The sequence below is a fragment of the Lutra lutra genome, chromosome 12, assembly GCF_902655055.1.
Source record: "Lutra lutra chromosome 12, mLutLut1.2, whole genome shotgun sequence".
Classification (NCBI taxonomy): Eukaryota; Metazoa; Chordata; class Mammalia; order Carnivora; family Mustelidae; genus Lutra; species Lutra lutra.
The window spans coordinates 72,772,044-72,792,234 of record NC_062289.1 but is presented as its reverse complement, the minus strand read 5'-3'; positions in this window follow the sequence as shown (position 1 = coordinate 72,792,234).

Sequence of the window (20,191 nt, the reverse complement as noted above, 5' to 3'; positions counted from 1 at the left end):
ACCCTACTTTCCTTTGTTTGGAGAGTCACAGTTTTGGAGGTTGTTCCCTATAATCTACTTATTTGTACAAATACAGATGACATGTATGACAACTCCTTCTGATGTAGTCTCTGACTTATAATTCTCAAGGAGTAGACCCACTTCAGTCTGGTAACAGAAGGGGCAGAAAAAGTTGCCAGAAACACCATGTTTTTTTTTCCCTCTGGCACCATGCACATTGGGCACACAGGAAATATAATCTGTATCTTGGTGATTGGTTGGAAGGAAATCATGAATTGCAGTCTGTGGTGCAGAGAAAACTTAAAATAAGACTTCTGGCAAAAATGTATGGGTGGGTTTCATCTTTCCTTATGGGTATTAATATCAACAAGGTAAATAACAGACCGGTAAAAGGACGAATCAGCCAATAAGACAACTAACTTCTCCAAATGCATCTGTTTCTTCAGTTGTTAAAAGGGGTCATTAATACCTACTTCATCATCATCAAGAAGTTTAATGAGACAATACAGACAATTCCGGGCACAGGATAGGTGCTCAAGAAATTTATAGGAGAGGAAGGAAGGAAGGAGAATCCTTATCAGTTGGAGTGTTAAACCTTATATTTCCTTTATCTCTGTTTTCTCTTCTTTGCCAAAGAGATTAATAAGGAATGTGAACTTTCAAAGGAGATATCTTTGTCTAAACCTACATATGTCCAATTGAAATTAAACTAGAAAGCCATTTTAACAGAAGAAGCCTTAAGCCATACATTAGTCACAATACGGAGGAATTTGGGGGGCTTCGATTCTCTAGATTAAAAGAAAAACAACAGGGTGCCTGGGTGGCTCAGTCTTGGGCGTCTGCCTTTGGCTCCTGTTGCAATCCAGCAGTGATCCTGGCGTCCTGGGATGGAGCCTTCCCTTGGCTCTCTGCTCTGTGGGAAGCCTGCTTCTCCCTTCCCCTTCCCCCCTGCTTGTACTCTCTCTCTGTCAAATAAATAAATGAAATCTTAAAGAAAAAAAAAACAACAGGTACCTTACTTTAAGAGCAAATATTTGGGTTGACAATGAAGGCAAATCACCTGTGTTGCCCATAACAAATCAAGTCTTGGGATAACTTGGAAGAAAAACTGTTAGTAGTTGGAGCTGGAAAATTGGCATAGGCATATCCAGGCCTGAATCCCACTGACCAGGTGCTCAGAGCCACCTAAAATGAATTAGTATCATCTTAATGCTTTACTCTTCCAGCAAGCATGTGTCTGTGGAGAACCCATAGTTGGGTTAGCTGTTGTGTGGCCCACCCAATGTTCATTTCCTCTGTTCACCTTCCCATTAACAGCAACTTGATTACTCCTCAGGGAATCATTCCTTCCATTTCAGTCCACATGGAGTAGAACTGATTCCTTACCCAGGGTTGAGGGATAAGAAATTGTGCCTGTTATGTCTTACTGTGCAACAAATCACCCCAAAACTCTGTGACTTAAGACAATAATAATCATGGGGTACCTGGCTGGCTAGGTCAGAAGAGCACGTGACTTGGTCTCAGGGTTGTGAGTTTGAGCCCCAAGGAAATTGAAAAAACAATTCTTTTTACAATAACATCAAAAAGAATAAAATACGGGGGTACCTGGGTGGCTCAGTTGGTTAAGCATCCAACTCTTGATTTTGGCTCAGGTCATGATCTCAAGGTTGTGAGATCTAGCCCTGTGTCAGGCTCACGCTGGGCATGGTGGCTGCTTAAGATTCTCTCTCTCCTTGGGGCACCTGGGTGGTACAGTCAGTTAAGTGTCTGACTCTTGATTTCGGCCCAGGTCATGATCTCAGGGTTCTGGGTTCAAGCCAGAACTTGAGTCAAGCTCCACACTCAGTGGGGAGGTTTTTTGAGACTTTCTCTCTCCCTCTTCTTCTGCTCCTCTCCAACTTGCATGCGCGTTCTCTCTCTCTTTCAGATAAATAAATAAATAAATAAATAAATAAAATCTTAAAAAGAAAAAGAAGCAGCAGCAGCAACACCTGTATGACCCAGCCTGGGAAGTCACATGGTATCACTTCAGCTGTATTTCTATTGGTCACATAGGCCAGCCTTGGTTTAGTGTAGGAGGGGACCATATAAGGGCATGAATATCGGAAGACAAAGTTGCTGAGGGCCCATTCAGAAGCTGGCCATCACATCCATCTCGGATGAGTCTGGCCAATTGTCATTTTCCAAACCTGCAGACATAGTGATTGGCTCAAGAATGGATATGTAATCCGCGCCTCTCCAATGATACTAATTCTGGGATCTTTGTTGGAGCCAAAGTGATAGAAAACTCTCTTTCTGTTGAGATTGATGACAGTAAGAAAGAGCTAAGCCTAGAGCTGCCAGAGGCCACTACCTGGAACTTAAGAATGAAACCGCTACAAAGGAAGCAGAGATGGGAAAAGAAATGGCAAGTGGGGGGCGGGATGGGAGGAGATGAAAGAGCCTGATGATGTCATTTGATCCCTGGATCCAGGTACACCTGAACCCAGATTCCCCAGACTTTGTTCATTCCTGCTTTCCCTAAGCCATTTTGAGTTGGGCTTCCATTCTACACAATTTCTAGATGCAGAGTCCTTCTTGTGTCTAGTTTATTAGCTTTTTCTGAAGATTATGATTGGCACCCTCTGGGACAAGAAGGAGAGGTTGCTTGTTAACTGTTCAAGCTTGCAAGTCACTGGCTTTACAAGTCACAGCATAGTAATGAGATCCAGCTTGTGGATTGACCAGGTACACTTTGGGTATACACCATCTGGTATCCTTTAACTAGACCAAGTGTGTTCAGGAGTAAAGCTGGGTAAGAAAATGTGGGAAATAGCTTAATGGTGGAGCCTGAAGACCTGATTTGTGCTGCCTACTCGCTGGGCAACTTTGGACAAGCTGTTCAGCTTTTCTGACTCTCCATTTCCTTATCTACATAATGGAAATAGTAATACTTATTCAACCCACTATGTCCATGCAGCAAACATTCATTGAGGACCTAGGATGTCCCAGGTACTGTCAACAAAGCAACAAAAAACTCAGTTCTAGTTTTTGAGGTTTTCACAGTCTCCTCCGAAGTATGAATAAGACAGGGAGCATGTGGCTGGTTCAGTCAGTAGACCGTGTGACTCTTGACCTTGGGTTATGAGTTAGAGCTCCACATTGGATGTAAAGATTACTTAAAAATAAAATCTTTTTTAAAAAGTATGAATAAAACATGAAATGTAACATGTTTTGAGGTAAATGTACATAGTGTGAGATATATACATGGTTATTTTGAGGTCACAAAGGAGAAAGTGTCTCAGATGGTGGGATCTGCATGGACTTTCTGAAAAGGATGCTATTTAATCTGGGGCGCCTGGGTGGCTCAGTGGGTTAAGCCGCTGCCTTCGGCTCAGGTCATGACCCCAGGTCCTGGGTTCGAGCCCCACATCGGGCTTTCTGCTCAGCGGGGAGCCTGCTTCCTCCTCTCTCTCTGCCTGCCTCTCTGCCTACTTGTGATTTCTCTCTGTCAAATAAATAAATAAAATCTTTAAAAAAAAAAAAGGATACTATTTAATCTGAATTTTCAGGGAGTGTGGGAATTTACAGGTTGGACGAGAATAATAGGCAAAGAGCACAGCCTGGGAAAGGACCTAGAGGTATAAAAACGAATGGGCTAGTAAGAAATTGCAAGCAGACCTGTATAGCTTGAATCTCAGAGTTTGAGGGTATCCTAAGGAAAGACCAGATTTATAAAGGGCTCTGTGGACCATGCTGAGGAGTTTGGACCTCCTCCTGTTGATGGTGGTGAAGGCCCTGAAAGGTCTGAATAGAATTGAGGAATTTCACAAATGTATTTTATTTTATTTTATTTTATTTTATTTTATTTTATTTTATTTTATTTATTAATTTACTCATTTGATATAGAGAGAACAGAGAGCACAAGCAGGGGGGATGGTAGTAGGAGAGGGAGAAGCAGACTCCCTACTGAGTAGGGAGCCTGATGCAGGGCTCCTCGATCCCAGGACCCCAGAATCATGACTTGAAACAAAGGCAGATGCTTCACCAACTTAGCCAGGCACCCCCACAAATGTATTTTAGAAAGGCCATTCTAGCAGCCTTGAAAGTGCAGAGAATGAATGGTAGCAAGAACAGACATAGGCTTGTATTGCCACTATCGGTTGCTACAAAACACATGACTCCAAAATTTCATGGCTTCCAGTGACATATTATTTCTTGTGATTTTGTGAATTGACTAGGCTCAGTTCTTCTGCTTCACGTGCTGTCGGCTAAGGTTATCATTTGGTTACATTCAGCTGGGTGTTCACTTGAGGGTGGAACATCGAAGAAGTTTCACTCCTATGTCTGGCTGGGGTGGCTGGAGCAGCTGGTGGCTGGCTGGGGCTTTCTGGCAACGTAGTCTCTCATTCTTCAGTAGTCTAGCCCAGCGGTTTTCAAGCAGGGGTGATTTTCTCCCACAGGGGATGCACGGTAATGCCTAGAAACACTTTGGTTGTCACAAGTGGAGCATCTAGTCGGCAGAGGCCAAAGGGGCTGCTAACCCTCTGACATTGCATCAGATAGCCCACCCTAGAAGAACCACCACAGAGAACCGTCCGGCCCAAAACGTCAATAGCGCCAAGGCTGAGAGACCTTAGTCTTAGCCCAAGCTTCTCTACGTGGTGACTGGATCTCTAGATGGTAGTAGTGGGAGCTGCCAGATCTTTTGAGGCCTGGATTCTGAAACTCATGAATTATTTCCTCCATGTTCTACTGGTCAAAGCAAGCTTCAAGGCCAGCTCTGATTCAAGGAGATTGGAATGAGCCCTCCTCCCCCAACCACGGGCAACCACTAATCTACTTCCTGCCTCTACTGATTTGGGGTGGCCATTTTTTTTCCAGGCAATCTACCACAGCCAGGGAGGCTACACAATGAGAGAGATTCACGTGGTTGGTGATAGTGGTTTGAGCTCAGGCAGTAGCAGTTTCCCCAGGAGAAAATGAAACAATAGCAGTGAAATCTCTTTGCAAAGTGTTACATAAAAATACTAATTTCATAATCCACGCTGTCCCCAGCCAGGAACTGCTGTCCCCAGCAGCTTTCTGCTAAGCCGGGCTTTCTCTCAACAGGCCTCTGCGCTGTGCCTGTCCAATCCCCCTGCCCTCTGTTGAGTTGATCAAAGCATCAAAGCTTCTGCTGACTCGAGAAGAATCTAGAGAATGATCGCTGCAGTGAAAAGTCTCAAATCATCCCCCAGGGCCCCTAATAACAAAACATCTGCTTGTCATTCTCCTCCCCCCCTCTGGGCTTTAGTGAGAAAACAGTGTTAAATGATGATAATGATAAACAACTTAGAAACTAAGCCTCCTGGCTTCCAAGAAGGGAGGACTAATTTGAAGGCCGCTAATTATCCACTCATGATCATTTACAAATAGTTGTTGTCTTGTCTTCTGTTGCTGGTCTGTGAACGATAGTTGAAAAGATGGGGGAAAAATGTTTGAGTTAGCCCATTTTTGAAAGAAGAGGTTAGAGAATCCCCAAGTCAAAGAAAGAATCTTATCAAACATGTAGTCTAAATCTCTTATTTTATGGATAAGGAAACTGAGGCCCAAAGAGGAGACTTGCTTAGAGTTGCCCTGTAACTGGTGGGTGGCAGAATGGGCACCGGAACCAAAATTTCTGTGCAGGCTCCAACCTAAAACTCCACCCAAGGAGATGAAAGGGTAGCTCTGTCTGCCCCATGCAGCCTGGAGACTGCGCTCAGCCCACCCATCAAAGTGGCAATTGGCATGTCCGGGCTTCTCCATAATCATCAGTGTAGGACGATGGAACCACACAACCAGGAGGTGGAAATAATTCCTCAAAGGGTGGGACATGGTTTAAATTGCAGAGGGGCTGGGGCAGGGAGATCTTTACTACTTTAAGATTAAACAATTTTTATCTAGTACCATGTTGTGCTTCTCATATAGGACCTGAGAAGAAGGGGTTTCAGCCACTCGGAGATGAGAGAGGTTGGTACTTAACGTTCTTAACCATTGAACCTGGGGTTTACATGCCATGCAATATTGCCAGCTCTTTAGATTGCCTAGGGAGGGCATGAAAGCGAAGTTAGTAGAAGCTATATGCCTTGATCCTCACAAAAAGAGGGAAACAGGGCACCTGGGTGGCTCAGTGGGTTAAGCCGCTGCCTTCGGCTCAGGTCATGATCTCAGGGTCCTGGGATCGAGTCCCGAGTCGGGCTCTCTGCTCAGCAGGGAGCCTGCTTCCCTCTCTCTCTCTCTCTCTGCCTGCCTCTCTGCCTACTTGTGATCTCTGTCAAATAAATAAATAAATTCTTTAAAAAAAAAAAAAGAGGGAAACACTAGCCTTCTCATGTTTCCAAGCTGCACAGAACCCAGAGGACTCTAGAATGCAGCCAGGTTATAATTATTCCCTGACATACACATTCCTAGCTAGCTCCCTGCACTTCCCTTGTGCAGCACTGATCACATTTCATCATCTTATATTTCTTGTGTGATTGCTTAGTCAGTGTCACCTCCCTCTTTGGACTATGCATTCTGACAAGTTAGGGACCTCCTCTGTTTTGTTTCCCAACCTCATCCCCAGTTCTTAGCTTGGTAACTGGCACCTGATAGAGTGCAAATAAATACTTGTGGAAGGAGAGGCACTTGGGTAGCTCAGTCAGTTAACCTCCAACTCCAAGATCCCAGGGTCCTGGAATCAAATCCCGCATCCGACTCCTTGCTCAGCGGGGAGCCTGCTTCTCCCTCTTCCTCTGCCTGCTGCTCCCCCTCTCTGTGCGTGCTCTCTCTCCCTCTCGGTGAAGTAAATAAATAAAACCTTAAAAAAATATATTTGCAAAAGGATGGGTACTGGCTGGCTGAGTTGGAACATCTGACTTTTGATCTCTGGGTTGTAAGTTTGAGCCCCATGTTGGGTGCAGAGCTTACTTAAAATGAACGTTTAAAAACACATATTTGCAGAAGGAATGATTGAATCAAAGCACCAAGATAATCTAGACCAACTCTTCCAGTTCCAAGTGAAGAAAATATGGCACAGAGATGGGCCAGGCTTACAGAAGAAGTGTCTAATAGCTCCCTGCTATTTATTCACTTAGAGTAGTGCCTAAAACAGGGCTATTTCAGAGAAATGCAAAGCTGAGGGGCTGAGCTGTTTTCCATGCCCTGGACCATTGTAGTCCGTCCTTCTCCTCAAGAGATGATTCCCTTTGAGGTAGGAATTCTAAAGATGGGTCCATGGAGGGGCTCTGGAGATCTATGTACCTCCTGAATTGCATGCAGATGTAGTTTTTTTCTTTTCTCAGTAGTGAGGCTGCAACACTCTCTTCTGATCCTCAAAAGAATAAGATCCCCCAAATGCTAAGAATCATGCACACCAGCTCTCTGCTAAACCTTTCATCTCCTTCTAGCTGGAAAAGTCACTCCACAGCCCAAGAATCTCTGGTAGCAGAAACATGGCTTAGTGTGAGGCTGTGGGGTCAGCAGTGTTGAGGGCAAGTGGCTTTCTGAATAAGTAAATAAATATATAGATAAATAAATACATAAGTAAGTAGGTGTTCAGCTTCAGTTGGGTGGGGATATCAGGGAAAGTTTCCTGGGATAGGTGGCCATTAAACTGGCCTATAATGAACTGTGAAGGTTTGAGATACTGGAAGTGACATGGAAGAGGATAGGGTCTGAGATTCCCTTCTGGTGGCCCCAGTGTCCTCATCAACTCCCCGTGCCCCAAAGGAAGGCTTGTTTAAATTGCTCAGTATCAGAGTTGTTTTGGTGAAGACACCACCCTAGCTGTAGAATCCTGTTTTCCCTCTTCCTTTAGGAGGCAATACAGGTTGTTTCTGTGATGACAATCATCACTGGCAGCCCTTTGTCCCCTCTGATGAATTATTCATCCTGCAAGATAAATTATTAATTTCCAATTCTGTACAGCAAATGCCTGGCAAACAGAAATGGAGTTGAGACCCTGGGCATGGAGCCACAGACCTCCCCAGGTCCCCTGAAGCAACAAGGCCACCAGGGCCAGGAAATTATGCAGGAATCTGCAAGGGGCTCACCCTGGAATGCATTTGACTGAGGGCAAAGTTTGCACAAGATCATGGTGCCCATGAAATGACTGGGCTCCATTCGCCCCTTACTCTCAGGCCCCTGGCTTTCCTGGGTCTTAGCTGTGGCCCTCCTGCATGGGTCCAGGGCTAGGCTGCCCTGCATGTCCAGAGTGGGCTCAGGGACATTTGGCAGAGTGACTTGAGTTTGATTCTGAACCTAGAAGCCCAGTGGTCCCAGAGTAGTCCAGCAGGGCTTCTCAGCCTCAGTACTATTGGCATTTGGCCCAGATAGTTCTTCGCTGGGGACTGTTCTGTAGGATGTTGAGCAGCATTCCTGACCTCTACCCACTCGATGCCAGTGGCACACCTTCCTCTCCTCCCGGTTGTGGTAACCAAAAATGTCTCTAGCCATTATCAAGCGTTCCTTGGGCAGAGGGATTGGGGAGGGAGGAAGTTGCTCCCACTTGAGAGCCACTGGGTTAGTGTTTTCTCTTCCTTGAGCCTTTTTTTTTTTTTTCTCGTCTGTTAAGTGGGGATCAGAGTAGTAGTTGCAAGGGTGCAGTATGGTGATCACAGGAGATCACAGATGTCAAGTGTTGGTTTAATCAGAGTGTCTCCACCCTGGGACTTGTCTGCTGCGTGAACTAATGGTTTTCTTTTGTGTTGAAGTCAAAGTCCTCGTTAGGATTGCGCTCAGATGCAAATAGTGGGACAGCCACCTTAACCTGACTTGGCAGTGAAGGAGAGCAAGGGGTTCTGGTAACCGAGAACCAGAAGTAGGCTGAGTTTCAGGTTTGGTTGATTTGACAACTCGCACATATCCTCATCCTCAGAGACCAGTTTTTTCTGTGTTTCCGGTCTGCTATATACAGTGAGAACTGGTACTGGGGCCTCAGGGTCCTGGAATGACCTCCAGCAGTAGTTGGCACTGTGGCCTTCTTATTCATTTTAGTGTCCAGAAGAACACATCTGTTCCTGCTTTCCAAGACTGAGCCCTCAGTGTCAGCCTGGCTGGGCCACTTAGGTCACAAGCACACTCTGAAATTAGCATCTACATCCAATGGAATGGGTGTGTAGTTTGGTTTAAGCCCTTTAAGTCCCACCTCTGGAACTTGGAATCACCTCCCCCAGTATATGGCCACGCAGATACCCAAATGAAGATCTAAGCATGGATGGGATCTAGTGACCATTCCTGAACCAATCATTCTAGCTAGAGGGGAGGAACAGACCATGCAGATTGGCTGGACCTGGAACTTGACCAAACTTTGGAGCTGAGGGTGTCTGGAGGCGGGAGGTCACCTTCACCCAGTCACAAGGACTGAAAGTGGGGGAGGCTTGGTTTTCCAATCCCCAAATAGGGGTGCTGCTACCAGAAAAGGAGGAATAGGTGCTGAGCAAGCAAGAATGCAACCTGTCCACTGCAGGTGGTTAAGAGAGGGACCGTGGATGGTGGTGGAAGGGGGGATGTTTGTATATCTATAGAGTAGATCAAACATCTCTGTGTACCACTTCAGGTCCTCTTGGGCTCACCTTTTATTCTGACCTGTGATAGATGATCCCAGGTGCAGCTTGACAACACCTCACCTCTCTCTCTTCTGCCACAAGGGATGGGGGGTACTTGTCAGGCTTGGTACTCACCATGTATAACCCAGAAGTGTGAGATGTATAACCCGGAAGTGAGAGATGTTAATGCTCTGCGAAGCAACCCTTGACCATGGGGAATGGGAGCTGATGGCTAAATATTTCCCCACTGGTTGGCTCTGTTAACGGAGCATGGGACTCCTGATCTCAGAGTTGTAAGTTAGAGCCCATGTTGGGTATAGAGATTACTTAAAAATAAAGTTTTTATGGGGTGCCTAGGTAGCTCCGTTGGTTACATGTCTGACTCTTGATCTCAGCTCAGGTCTTGATCTCAGGGTTGTGAATTCAAACCCCACATTGGGCTCCATGTTGGGCCTGGAGCCTACTTAAAAAAATTAATTAATTAAAATAAAATATTTAAAGTCTTCCCCCTTTGTTCTTGGAGTCGATGTTCCTGAGATATATTTCCTAAGGGATTTCAAAAGATCCCGAGGGATACTCATGATTCATCCTTGTTCTGGCCCAAGTTCCTTGCTTGTCCTTCACTCCTGCTCCCTGGGGCTACTTTCTAAATAAACTATGCACACAGAAACCTTTATCTCAGACTCTAATTCTGGGGGAACCCAGGATAAGTCAAAGATTTGAGCTAGTCCAAGATTTAGATTTAAGTCTTTATGGTTTTTAAGCAACATGTGAGACATTAACAAAAGTAAGTTTCATGCCTTTACATTAACCTCCTGCCTGCTGATTGGGGACCTGCACAGAAAATGCACTCAGGGACTGAAAGTCAAAAAGACTCTTGAAACCCAGTGAGTCCTAAGCCTTTGCTGGCAGGAGGCAGCAACCTGACAGCTGGGCGGGCAGGCAGGCAGCAAGAGCGGCCCAAGATGAAACTTTTATCCCGAGGAGCTGTCAGAGGCTGACCAGAGGCCTTGGGAACTATATCAAGATGTTACCAGGCAAACTGGGAAGGCTGCCCTGCCTCAGCTGAGACTCTATGATTCTGACTGATGTGGCAGGACATTGAGACGTCCCCACCTCCACTCGGGCATGAAGTGCTCTCTTGGGGTGGCCTGCCAGAAACAAGGCACAAAACAAACCTTTGCAGAGATGGTGAGAGGGGCCTAGAGAATGGGTTGTCTCCCTTTCTCTAGCAGCCTTGCCTCTGCATAGCCGGCTACAGACGTGTCATCATATGTCTCTGCTTCCTGCTCCCCGGGGCTCAGTTTCCTCCACTGATGCCCACTAACAATCCCTGAGATCATTTGGATGAACACCTCTCTTTCTTGATCCTCTGGCCCTTGCCCCTATACTTGCTCTGCTCCACCCCCCCACCCCCCCATAGGGCCTTCATCCACCTCTTCTGGGCTCAACCCTTGCTCCTGGCTGCCAATAAGGCCAACAGGCCCAGTGCATCTTACCTTTTCACAATCCTCTACCTCCCTAACAGAAAAACACAGCAGAGTCGACAGGGCACAAAAGCAGACCAATTTACACATATTTGGCCGTATCTCAGATTATGGACATGCCTATCAGAGGAATCTGGGGCAGGATCGAACGGTTACTGATTAACCCCGATCTGACTGTGCCACTTCTTGGCTTCATAATTTTCAGCAACAGCCCATGGTAGTTCAAGGGCCTGCGTAGGGTATTCAAGCCTTGTCTCATCTGTGTTCCATAACCTCCAACCAGTGAGCTCCATGACCATCCCACACTCCCTCTAGTTCCCATGCTTATGCCTCAGCTGGCCCCACTGCACAGGAGGCATTTTCACTCCTAGTCCCCTATTACTTGGCTTACTTTGAACCATTTTCCAGGTCTCAGTTGACTGCCACCTCCTCCAGGAAGCCTTCCTTACTTTCTCAAACTAAGCAAGGTTTCTCCTGGGGGCCCCCAAATTACCCAAAATAAACTTTAGCACATTGCCCTATACCTATTTATGTGTTTGTTTCTTACAACAGGCAATAAATTCATTGACATTCAAGTACTATCCCTAGTTTACCATCATTCCGTCAGGGCCAAGCACTGTGCCTGACACAGAGAAGGGGCTAAGTAAGTTTTGTTGAATAAATATTAGGAGACTTCAAAGTGTCTCATAATTTGAGTTGAGAGTTTATTAAAGGCAATAAAATTTGAGGTTTTATATAACACTTAAAAGTAGAAAAATAATTCATACATTAATAGGGATTATTAATAATATTACCTAGTTTCAGGGGCACCTACATGGCTCAATTGGTTAAGAGTCTTCCTTCAGCTCAGGTCTTGATCCTGTGATCGAGCCCCACGTTGGGCTCCCTCCTTAGCAGATAGTCTTTTTCTCCCTCTCTCTCTGTGCCCTTCTCCCTGCTCATGTTCTCTCTCTCAAATAAATAAAATCTTTAAAAAAAATTACCAAGTTAAGGGACGCCTGGGTGGCTTAGCTGGTTAAGCATCTGCTTTCAGCTCAGGTCATGATCCCAGGGTTCTGGGATTGAGCCCTGCATTGGGTTCCCTGCTCAGGGGGAAGCCTGCTTCTCCCTCTCCTACTCCCTCTGCTTCTGTGTCGCTCTCTCGCTGTGTCTCTCTCTGTGAAATAAAAAAATAAAATCTTTAAACAGTTTTAAAAAGAATTACTAAGTTATATTCATGTATCAAATATATATTTGTACAGACACATATTTTAAAACTCATATGGCCACAAATTTTAAAAAAACACTGTTAAAAACAGAAAGTAAATAAATATGCAACAACCTAACAACACGAGCATTGTGTATTTTCCTCCAGTCTTTGCCTTTGGGCAGGCATATTTACCCCAATTACAGCAAGAGCTATTTCTACCCTTCACTTAACATTACAGCATCAACATTTTTTCATCTTGGAATCACTGCCTTTGGAGCTAAAAGGAACTTAAGAAATGGTCTCATCCATCTGTTTCATTTTCAGAGAGAGGAACTGAGGCCTGGAGCCATGACTGGCTCAGAATCACCTAACAAAATGACAACTCTAGTTTCTAAACTTCCTGATATGTGATGTCAATTTCCTGCCCCATAGCATTTGAGATTTTCTCAAATACTCTCTACTTCTGGATCTAAACAGGAAAATACTCTGAAAAGAGGATTTGGAAGCACAGATGGATCATAATTGGACTTGCATGCAATTGCTTTTCAGGATTTAATGACATATAGTTTTTTACTTCTGCTGGAGCTCTCCCACACGGCTGGTGGGAGGGTAAATGACACTGGTACAACCACTTTGGAAAACTTGCTGAGATTACTTCCCAGAGCTGCACATCCACCTCTAACCAAAAATTCTCCTACGTACACTCCCATCAGAAATGAGTGCTTGGCTCAGTCATTAGGCATTTGCCTTTGGCTCAGGTCATGACCCCAGTGTCCTGGGATCGAGCCAGCTCCCTGCTTGGCGGGAAGCCTGCTTCTCCCTCTCCCACTCCCCTTGCTTGTGTTCCCTCTCCCACTATGTCTCTCTCTGTCAAATAAATAAATAAAATCATAAAAAAAAAGAAATGAGTGCTTAGGTCCATCAAATGAGATGTACAAGGAGATTCACAGCAGCCTTATTCATAGTAACTCAAAATTAGAAACAACCTAAATGTTCATCCACAGTAGAATGGAGAAATAATTGCAGTATCATCATAGAATAAAATACTACACAGCAATGAAAACAACGAAGCTCTACTATGTGTCAAATCATGGATGAATCTCATGAGCTTAATGTTAAGTGAAAAAAGCCAGACAGGGGCGCCTGGGTGGCTCAGTGGGTTAAAGCCTCTGCCTTCAGCTCGGGTCATGATCTCAGGGTCTTGGGATCGAGCCCCACATCGGGCTCTCTGCTCAGCAGGAAGCCTGCTTCCCTCTCTCTCTCTGCCTGCTTGTGATCTCTCTCTCTGTCAAATAAATAAATAAATAAATAAATAAGAAAAAAGAAAAAAGCCAGACAGACATAAAGGAGAATATGCTGTATGATTCTATTTATTTATTTTATTATTATTTTAAAAGATTTTATTTATTTATTTGACAGAGGGAGAGAGTGAGCACAAGCAGGGGGAGCAGCAGGCAGAGGGAGAGGGAGAAGCAGGCTCCCCACCGAGCAGGGAGCCCATGCAGGACTCAATCCCAGGACCCTGGGATCGTGACCTGAGCTGAAGGCAGAGGTTTAACCCACTGAGCTACCCAGGCGTCCCTATATGATTCTACTTACATGAAGTTTAAAATAGGTTTACATAAAAAGTTTACACAAAATAGGTTATGGGGGAGGCTGTTTACTTAGAGGGGTCATTACTGTTTAGAGAGTACTTAGAGAGGTAGGTTTGGAGGCTGATAACATTCTATACCTTTATAGAGATGTTAGTTACATTAATGATTAGATACGTAAAACTTTATTGGGCTGGACACTTAAAATTTGTGTATTTTCGGGGCACCTGGGTGGCTCAGTGGGTTAAAGCCTCTGCTTTCAGCTCAGGTCATGATCCCAGGGTCCTGGAATCGAGCCCTGCATCGGGCTTTCTGCTCGGCCAGATCCTGCTTTCTCCTTTCTCTCTCTGCCTGCCTCTCTGCCTACTTGTAATCTCTCTCTCTCTTAAATAAATAAATGGGATCTTTAAAAAAAAATGTAGTTAAAAAAATTTGTGTATTTTCTATGTGAAATAAAATTTTAAAAATATATTATGCTCCCCAAACTGGTGAAATCTGAGTAAGGTATGCAGTCTTGTTAATGTCCTGTTTTTGAAAATGCACTGTAGTTGCATGAGATGTTGCCGTTGGGGAAGCTGGGGAAGTACGTAGAATCTCTCTGCACTATTTTTGCAACTTCTTGTGAGTCTGTAACGATTTCAAAATATGAAAGTAAAAAAAAAATTCGTACGCTCCCTACTTCCATTACAAAATCAGAATTGTAAATATATTACTTTTTTTTTTTAAGATTTTTATTTATTTGTCAAAGAGAGAGAAAGCATAAGCAGGGGGAGTGATAGGCAGAGGGAGAGGGAGAAGCAGGCTCCATGTCAAGAAGAGAGTCTAACATGGGAATCGATCCCAGGACCTGGGATCATGACCTGAGCCAAAGGTGGACACTTAAAAGACTGAGCCACCCAGGCATCCCAACATATTACTTTTTAAAAAAACATATTATTTTTTTCAATCACCCTCATTCTTACCTTCAACCAAATTTATGGATCAAATAAATTTATTTTCTTTTCCAAGTAGTTTTAGGCCCTCTTCTCCCTCCCCCGCACTTTTTTTTTTTAAAGATTTTATTTATTTATTTGACAGAGAGAGACAGCGAGAGCAGGAACACAAGCAGGGGGAGCAGGAGAGGGAGAAGCAGGCATCCCAATGAGCAGGGAGCCTGATGTGGGGCTCAATCCCAGGACGCTGGCATCATGACCTGAGCAGGAGGCAGACACTTAATGACCGAGCCACTGATACGTGCCCCCCCCTTTTTAAGGAGGCTCATCTCCCCAACATGGGGCTTAAACTTGTGACTTTGAGATCAAGAGCTGCCCACTCCACCGTCTGAGCCAGCCAGGTGCCCCTCTTCCTTCCCTTTTTGTTTTTTAAGGTTTTATTTATTTATTTGACAAACTGAGATCCCAAGTAGGCAGAGAGGTAGGCAGGGGGTGGGGGAAGCAGACTCCCTGCTGAGCAGAGAGCCTGCTGCAGGGCTCTATCCCAGGACCCTGAGACCATGACCTGGGCCAAAGGCAGAGGCTTAACCCACTGAGCCACCCAGGTGCCCCCCATTTTTTGAGTGTCATTGTTCCTGGCCCGTTCCTCTTTTCTGCCCCTTCCGTATCACCCCACCTTGGTGAATACCTTCCCTGAGAAGGCATCTTCATAACATCTTACTACCCACTTGCTGAATCCAAGAGCTGGGGAGCCTAGAACTCTTCATTTCACCCTCCTCCCTGCTCCGACCCCTAGTAACCTATGGCCAGGTCTCTAATTTGTAAGTCTGGGTTTACCTGTTTGGGAAATGGGTTGAATAATAGATGCCTACCTCACTGGGATGTTGAACTTTAATTACTGTTTGCAACATTGCTTAAGATGTTGAGATGAAAGGCAATTTTCAAAGTTCATGTTATGGGCATTAGTAATAAAGCCGAGGAATTTGTTTGTGAGTTTGCAAGGTTGTCATAACTGGGAAAGGGGGAAAAAAGTTGATTTTATGTGGAAAAACCTTGCCCAAAAACCAGCCACAGATCCTGGTTGGTCTGTATAAATAGCAAGAACATGTTGTACCTCAAAGGACTTCACAAATTTCATATTCTTCCATGCCCCTAAAAAGATAGAACCCACACTTCCAAAGTTGAAAACAAGGAGTTACCTGGGGTTAGAAGGCAGGAAATTCAGGGACCGATTTTTGGCCGAGTTCATTCATGGTTCTTTTCGCAATTTTCAAGAAAAATGTAGTTAAAGCACAGGGTTCTTTATTTTTACTGTCAACACTTTGCTTTTTCTTTTTGCATTCTGATCACATTTCTACCAATATAGCAGTTAACAAGGACTCTTAAAGAAATCTACCATTTGTGTGAGCACTTTATAAGGGAGAGTAGGATCAAATAAAAAGCTAAAACTCAGCCCATGTCCTCAGAGCATTTATCATCAAGCCAGAGGATAAATAGGAATGAGTGGCCTATATTAGAATTTATTTCATGGTGCCCTGTTATTAATAATAACTGCCCCCCTTTGGAGTGTCCATAGCCTTTTGAAATGCTTTACTTCATTTGATCCACCGACAGTGCTAGAATGACAAGCTCTGATGTGAGGGTGAGAAAGCTCAGACAGAAGTGACTTTCCTAAGGCTACACAGCTTGCAAGTGATGGTGTTGGTTCTTAAACTCTTAAACATAGTCTTGGAAATTAGGACGGTCTAGAGGAACCTAGTGGAAGGATCTAGTGGTCTTTCCACTATACTGTCATGCCTGGTTGTTACTCAGCCCTGGCCTTTTGTCCCAGGTTTAAGCCAGCCTAGCTCAAAGATCAAGGCCATGTTGCTTCTACTCCAAAAAAGGAGTTACATAGAGTTTAAGGGTATGAGTCTTGAACTCAGGCTCTGGATTAATTCCTGGCTCGTAATACTACGTGGATTTGACAAATGAAACTTTATTCTACTGAATCTCCATGTCCTCATCTGTTAAATGGAGATCTAATAACAGTGTTTTCTTCTTGCTAGGTTCAGTTAAAAGAGATAATCTATGGAGAGCACAGAGCCCAGTGCCTGACATATATAGACCATTCTTTTTAAAAAATATTTTACTTATTTATTTGAGAGAGAGAGAGGATGAGAGAGAGACAGTGGGACAAGGAACACAAGCAGGGGAGTGAGAGATTAAGAAGCAAGCTCCCACCAACCAGCACTTGGTCCCAGGACACTGGGATCATGACTTGAGCTAAAGGCAGCTGCTTAACAACTGAGCCATCCAGGTGCCCCTATATTGAGTAAATGCACCTTCTCCAGAAAGAAACCATCTTGGGTCAAGCAGTCAAAAGAATTAAAAACAAAAACAAACAAACAAACAACAAAAAACCCCAAACACCTATTTTAAGACAATCATAGATTTACATGCAGTTGTAAGAAATAGTAGCAACAGAGATTCCCTATGCCCTTCACCCATTTGTCCCTAATGATCGCAACTTATCTAACTATAGTACATTATCACAGCCAGGAAATGGATGTTGATACAACCCATTTACCTTATTTGGATTTCACCAGTTTCACATGCACTCATTTGTGTATGTGTGTGTGCTTAGTTCTCTGCAATTTTATCGCATGTGTAGATTTGTTTAACCATCACCACATCAAGATACAGAACACTTCTGGGTTCAGTCAGAAGAGCATGCGACTGTTGATCTTTGGGTCATGAGTTCGAGCCCCACGTTAGATGTAGAGATTACTTGAATGAATAAATAAACTTAAAAAAAAGATATGGAACACTTCCAATACTTGCATTTCAAGGGTTCCTTGGGTCACACTTCATAGTCATAGCCTTTCCCTTCCTCTTCACTTCCCTAACCCTTTGGCAACCACTAATCTATTCTCCATGTATTTAATTTTGCATTTTATCCTTTCAAGAATGTTATGCGTATATACAAAATCATGTAGTATGTAGCACTTTTGAGGTTATTTCTTCTCACTCAAGCATGAGTCCCTCGAGATCCCTTGGAGTTATTACATGGATCAACACTTAACTTCCTTTTCATTGCTGAGTTGTATTCTGTAGTGTGAATGTATCACAGTTTGCTTTAAATTCACCCACTGAAGGACATTTCATTTGTTTCAGTTTGGGGCTATTATAAAGAAAGCTCTGGATGATCACATACAGGCTTTGGTGAACATAAGTTTCCATTTCTCTGGAATGAATGTCCAAGAGCAAAATCGCTGAGTATTGGTAAGCATACACTTAGTTTTGTAAGAAACTGCCATACTTTTTCGCAGAGGAACTCTGCCATTCTACATTCCCACCTGCAGTGTTTAAGTGATCCATTTTCTCCACATCCTCATCAGCATTTGGGGTTCATTAGTTTTTTTTTAAAGATTTTATTTATTTATTTGACAGACAGAGATCACAAGTAGGCAGAGATGCAGGCAGAGAGAGAGGAGGAAGCAGGCTCCCTGCCGAGCAGAGAGCCCGATGCGGGGCTCGATCCCAGGATCCCGGGATCATGACCCGAACTGAAGGCAGAGGCTTCAACCCACTGAGCCATCCAGGGTTCATTAGTTTTTATTTTAGCCATTCTGATACATGTGTGGTTATATCTCATTTTGGTTTCAATTTGCATTTCTCTGCTGACGAATGATGTGGAAACTCTGCTTATTTGCCATCCATATATGTCCCTTCAGTGGGATAGCTGTTCATGTCTTTTGTTTATTTTCTAATTTTTCACATTTACTGTTGAATTCGAGTTCTTTGTTAGGAATGTAGTTTGCAAATATTTTCTCCCAGTCTGTACCTTGCCTTTTCATCTTCTTCACAGGGTCTTTCAAAGAGCACAAGTTTTTTTGTTTTGATGTGGTCCAACTTCTCAACTCTTCATTTTGGGGCTTATGTTTTTAGTGTTAAGTCATTTGCCTAGTCCTAGATCTCAAAGATTTTCTCCCATTTTTTTTCCTAAAAAATTTTATGGTTTTACGTTTTATGTTTAAGTCCTTGATCTGTTTTGAGTTAATTTCTGTATTTGGTGTATGGTTTAGGTCACTGTTCAATTTTTCTGCCTATTGATGACCAATTCCTCCAGGACAATTTTTTTTTTTAAAGATTTTATTTATTTATTTGTCAGAGAGAGAGAGAGAGAGCGAGCACAGGCAGACAGAGTGGCAGACAGAGGCAGAGGGAGAAGCAGGCTCCCCACAGAACAAGGAGCCCGATGTGGGACTCGATCCCAGGACGCTGGGATCATGACCTGAGCCGAAGGCAGCTGCTTAACCAACTGAGCCACCCAGGCGTCCCAGGACAATTTTTTTAAAAGACTATTTTTTTCCCTATTGAATTGCTTCTACAAGAATCGGTTGCCATATTTGTGCGGATCTATTTCTGGGCCAAGAACCGAAAACAATCTTGACTTAGATATTGAACTTGGGCGAACAACACACAAGAAACCAATCCATACAAAGACTGAATGAAGACTAACATGTGATGCATTTATCAAACAACCTAATGCTCTATGTAATTAAGTGTGACACTGGAAGAAATTGACTGTGAGTACCCTGATCATTCAAACACAGTCTCAGGGAAGTGATCCAAAGCAGCAGAGTGTATTGAAACAGGCCCTGACTTTGGGGCCCAGAGCCCTGCAATCAGACTGTGAGTCTGTCATTTATCATCTGAGAGACATTGAGCAGATAAGCGAGTTAATCTGGAGCCTCGCCTTTCCCCTTCTTCATGGAGATCATGTTACCTGCCTCACAGGACTAGTTTGTAGACCAGTGAGATGGAGGTCTGAAGAATGGTTGACAATGAACTTGGTCCACAATAGCTATGTCAGAGACAGATCTGAGGGATGGGTTGGAGGTCTTATCTCACATTCTCTATCAACCCTAACCCAAGCATCCACTCTAAATAAAAAGTGTGTGTACTTTGTCAATATTCCTTACAAATACAGCACTGAGTCCCTCCCTTCAACCAAGCTGCTGTTCTTAAACTCTTCTCTTATAGAAACTGCAAAGATTCTATACATGTAAAATATACGTACAATTACGTACAGTACATAGTACAGCATACAATATACACTGGACATCTTTTCCCCAGAACATCAGAATGGGGTGGGATTGTTCTCAGGATTGGCATTCAAAGGTCCCCATTTCAACTTTATCTGGCCACTGACTCACTCTCCAAATGAGGTTGATCATCTTTCTCTGGACATCAGCTTTTCCCTGGAAAGGGGAAGAAACTTGATGCCCATCTCCTAAGGTTGTTTAGGAGGACCAACAAAAAACAAAATGGAGAATACCTAGTGACTTCTTCATACTTTTCTTGTGTTAAACACTGTTGACCAGTGATCAGTAAACTATGGCTCAGGCCCCAGTTCTGCCCTCCTCTCTCCCCTCAGCCTGTTTTTGTATGGCCTGAGAGCTGAGAATGGTTTTTA